Source organism: Trachurus japonicus, chromosome 8 (assembly GCF_045865225.1).
Source record: "Trachurus japonicus isolate A0001 chromosome 8, Traja_1.0".
In the NCBI taxonomy this organism is placed as follows: Eukaryota; Metazoa; Chordata; class Actinopteri; order Carangiformes; family Carangidae; genus Trachurus; species Trachurus japonicus.
In genome coordinates this window covers 1,625,007-1,630,533 of record NC_140914.1, presented here as the reverse complement: position 1 = coordinate 1,630,533, position 5,527 = coordinate 1,625,007, and positions in this window count along the sequence as shown.

Below are 5,527 nucleotides of genomic sequence, written 5' to 3'. Positions count from 1 at the left end.
TTCACTTTATTACATGATCTCCTCCCCCTCATGTGGACTAAGGGCTGGGAGAAGTTTCAGAGTCCTCCGTGGCTTCTCTGAGTTACAGGGGGTCTCGGCGTAGCAGTGCATGTCCATATAACGGTTGCAAATGGATACCAACTGTCTTCGTAACAAAAAGACACACCAAAAAACATCCAGATACCTCCATGCTGCTCGTATGTAATGTCCCTCTTGTATTGAAGCCCTGACATGAGAAATTGTTCAGAAAAAAATTAAATAAGTCTATATTTCAAGCTTGTTTGTAGCGGAAGCTCCCAGTGTCTCAGTTCACTGCTCTTCCTGTGAGATTTGCACTGACCGGCAGAACAATTTCTCATGTCGGGGCTTCAATACCAGAGGGACATTACAGACGAGCAGCATGGAGGTATCTGGATGTTTTTTGGTGTGTCTTTTTGTTACGAAGACAGTTGGTATCCATTAGCAACCGTCATATGGACAAATACTTACCCCCCTGTAACTCAGAGAAATTTGAATTTTAGGTGAACTATCCCTTTAAGGGATTTCCCGTAAAGTTCATCAAACCTCTTCACTGAACTTCCCATAATGCAACAGGCTGCTCTGTTTACCTGATAAACATACTGACACACACACACACACACACACACACACACACACACACACACACACACTGGAGAGTAACTGTGGGTCAGTGTCGCCCTCTGCTGGAGCTCGTTTCCAGTTTTCATTTTAAAACCATTCAAATATCAATAATCACATGAATACACAATGGGTTTGTAACAAAGAAATAGAAACCATTAAAAAGTATGAAGGGAAAAGTTTTCATTGTCATTTGGTAGTGAACTTGTTACAGGATGGTTGTAAACTCGGTTTTTAGCTAAAAATGTCAGTGACTCAATGCAGTAGTATTGTTCGACCATTATGAATTATTTTCTGTAGTTCTACTGTGATTCTATGATGTTTTTTTTCTATGATGTTCTTGAATGCTGTGATTTCAGAGTTCTGCATTTTTAACAACAAAAAACACGATGTGTCATGTTTATGTTCTGTGTTTTTCATGTCATTTGAATAAAAATTCACTTCATTTTTTTCCCCATTGAAATTACATGTGACAACCAACCCCATAGCGTGTGTGGTCTGATGTGTCAGATAGATAGATAGATAGATAGATAGATAGATAGATAGATAGATAGATAGATAGATAGATAGATAGATAGATAGATAGATAGATAGATAGATAGATAGATAGATAAATACTTTATTAATCCCGAAGGAAATTCATCTGTCAGCTTCTCCAAACATTCCGAAAGAAAGCACTCGGCTAATGTAGACAGATGTAGCAATAATATAAAAGAATAAAATAAAATATAAAATATACCTATATACATATACATATACAAACTATCACCTATATATATGCATACATATATATGTACACATATACACACACACACTCTCATATAAAAGAAATACAGTTCATAAAATGTCAATTAGTGCAGATGTTGTGCCCGTCCCACCATTGTTTTTGATGATTAATAAATAAATGTTGAAATAAGCTGGAGAAATGAGCAGGATACCCATTGAAACCCAAGACTTTAAGCTGCTGCCTTGTAATGTTAGAATGACTACTCCAGGATGTTGTGATGAGGAGATATTCACACAAAACTACAGTAATATGTGTGACAACCAACCCCAGTCTCCCCCAAAGTGAGCAGGAATATCAGTTGTCATTTTTTATTGTTTTGCATTATTTATTTATAACTGCTCTTGCACTATTTATTTATTCAATGTTGTCATTTTAACTAGTGTTGTTTTTTTATTATTACTTGCTTTTTAATGTTGCCGGAGGTATCATCACGGAGTAAGAATTTCATTGTACTGTGTGACGCTGTCTTCAGTATATATGACAATAAAGATTTGAATTGAATTTAGACAGTTCCAGTAAACCTCCAGTAGATGGTAATGTTCCCCTGGTAGTGTTTTTATTCCCCGTGATGAACCTAGGCCAAGTACATGGATGTAGTAGGCCTATTATTTATATTTAAGCAATATATCACGACAGGCCGTGGTCTATGCTCATTATACCACTCTAAGGGGGAACGCCCCTTAGAGTGGTATAATGAGCATAGACCACAGACTGGAGTGATATAGGCTATTGCTTTTATAAAACGGTTACCAATAATGACAACATGAAAGAGGGATACGCAATCAATTTCATGTAGTTTTATTCAACCAGAAATACATATTATCCAATAAAATAGCCTCACTGTGAAAAAAATAGTCCCACCTCTCCAGACGTTAGCTCCTAGTAGCTCTGCATCTGGTCTTTTCCTCCGCTTTTTTTCAGGTGAAAGTCACTGCTCAGTCCCCTCGACCATTGTTAACCCCCTGGAGGTTAAAGTTCACCTTCAACATGTGAATTCAACTACTTTAGTCCATTTTTTAACATTGTAAAAACATCAACTGTCTTTGGCTACGGACTGCAACAGTCCAACTTCCATTCATACCAGTCATACGTGCCTGAGGCGGAGTGATAGCCTACGCTGTGATAAGGCTTTAGAATAGTAGCCGGATTTCACCTTTCCGTTTTATAATATCTAATAATAGACCTGTGGTCAGGTGTTGCGTGTATTGCGTTAAGTCTGCACCTGAGAGCAGACGCCATTTTCCTCTCAGACACGAGGCAGACAGCAGCAGAGCAGCAGACCGAGAGAGTCGGTGGCTAAAACAAAGCAAACACGAAGCAAAGAGAAGCAGAAAGCTGCAGAGTCAGACTGACCCGGTAGTCACCGGAGAATCCAGGTTCAACCCGATAAACCGTGAGCTGAGGAGAAAAAACCTCTGGTGAGATTAAATGCATGAGACTCCAGTGAGTTAGCACACAGTTAGCCATCAGTTAGCCTGCAGTTTGATAGCTGCTCAGACGGGGAAAATGCATTTATTGTGCCATTAACTTGGTTTAAGGTGGTCCATATCGCTTAAAATAAAGCATATGATGACTTTAAATGTTTTTTCTGTGGCTTTTGTGCATTTTCTATCATAGTTTATTGTTTGAAAAAAGATTGTTAGTTAATGCTAATGCTAATAGCAATCGCGACATGCTAATCGCTAGCTCGAAATGCTAATTTGTCTGTTGTTTATGCTTAGTTCATGCTAATCGCTATGCTAATCACTAAGCTAAAGCTAAGTTTCCATGCGGTTTGCAATGAGAAGATGTAGTTTATTTTTTGTTTATGCCATTTGAACTGCTCATTTGTGTTATTAGCCACGTACCATTCAAGGTGTGGTATATTTCGTTTTTTGATAAAGAAATTGCACATTTGTGTATAAAAACTGTAATTCATTTGATTTTTAACAGTTAAATATTAAAAAGGTGAATTAAAATAGTTAAAAACTGATGATATCAGATAAATAGAGGTTAAAAAGGATGCGTAAATTATGTGTGTGTAAAAAATACTATTAACAAAGCCCTTATAGGCTGGGCACCTTAATTGCACGACACGTAAATAAATATAAATTCAATTCAATTCAATTCATTCAATACTATTGTTGATATGATAATTCATGAATAATTGATTACATTTATGGTTAAAAGTAATTGTTTAATTCATAATAATTCATTGATTGTGTGTTAATGTATTTCCTTGATTTCTGGTAATATATTTCACGTTTGAACTGAGAAGATGATGAGATCTCATAAGAAACTGAGACAGAATCAGATTAAGTTCCTTACAACTGTGCACTTTCTGTGTAGGTTGTTTTTTCTGAACTACTGCCTGAGAAACAGAGAGAAAGAGACGGTTGAGACGGCGAGCCCAGCCCAGCGGTTCTGAGAGAGAGTTGGAGACGCGGTGTGGCCAGCTGCAGAACCTTCCTCTACGACTCCACGTCATCTGAATCTCACACTCAGAACACACGAGAACAGATAAGAACAGATAACACACACTCCTCACCTACCCGGGTTGACGTAGTAGTAATTATAGAAATTGGGGACAAAGAAACTGAATTGACATTGATACACAGAACATACACATTGGATCCTTCTTGAACTGAACTTACCAGAATACTGAGTAGGGCTGTCAATCCTCCTCTCATCATATTCGAATTTCTAATGCTTCTTATGTTAAATATTATATAACTTTATATTATATTAATATATATATAATATTTCATCCTGCTCCTTTTCATTCATGGTGAAAATGTGTACACTATGTATATGTGCAACTATGTGAGAACCATGAATGAAATAAATCTAAATGAAATGAAATGAAATATTCAAATTATATACATTTTTTTAAAATGTTTTTTAGTTTTTTAATTCTAACATTATATGCACCGATACCAGCTTATTATTAGGCCTTCGTCCTGCGTCCACTAGAGGGCACTCCAACAAAATCTGTTATTTAACATTTGCAACAAGTTTTACCAAATCAATACAAAGCTTCATGAAGGGAAATCGAAATGTTATAAGGCCAGATGCACATATATATATATATAGATATGGCCAGGAATGGATAATAAATATATATAAAAAGATAAGATATAACCAGCGCTTAATTTGTGCCGGATCCTCCAACTTATCAAAATAAACACAATTGATTTCTGATCATTTATTCCTCAGACTGCCATAACGGTCATATTGCAGCTGCTATAGACCGCCGTGGCCAGCTGTGGTTACAGGTCACATTGTTTCCATTTCGTGACTTATACTGCCGCGCTTCTATTTTTTCCTTCTCTTATTGTTTTTTTCTTTTCTTTTGCAAACGTGCACCGCGGCAGAGGTCTGTTTTGGACTTGGATTTGCGTCGTTGCTGAGGCACAAGTTCGAACGTCAGTTTCCACACTCGAATCTTCTCATTTTTTTTGACAGAGAGCACCCACTTCCTGGTGCAACTCCTACCGGACCCAGAGTGATGTGAGTATCTATCTCTTTTTCAATTCAGTTCAGTTTTATTGGATAGAGAGGGTCAATGTACATCGATACACATTTAAAAATAAAATGCAAATGCACCTAATTCTAGCTACCAAGCTAATTTCCAGTGCCAGTCCCCCTATGCTAAATTGTGTGTTTATCTAATGATAAATTTTATTCTCTTTTATTTATGATCATTCATTTTATATGTTGTTTTTAATTATACACGTTTTACTTATTTATTGTTGAAATGAATGCACTGATCTTGATCTCGAACGGTGGATGTGTGAAACATAATTTCGTTTTTATTTGACACATAAGAATGACAAATAAAACTTATCTATCTATCTATCTATCTATCTATCTATCTATCTATCTATCTATCTATCTATCTATCTATCTATCTATCTATCTATCTATCTATCTATCTATCTATCTATCTATCTATCTATCTCAAAGTCAGGACTAAAGGAGCTACACAGTGGAGTATTGATCTTCGTTCATCGGCCCTGTGGGATGATGTCGTAGTGATCGACAGACGGAGGCGTGGACGTATCAGCTGATGGTTTATTGAAGTGGCATCAGTGTGTGGTGGTGGTGGACATGAACCTGGTC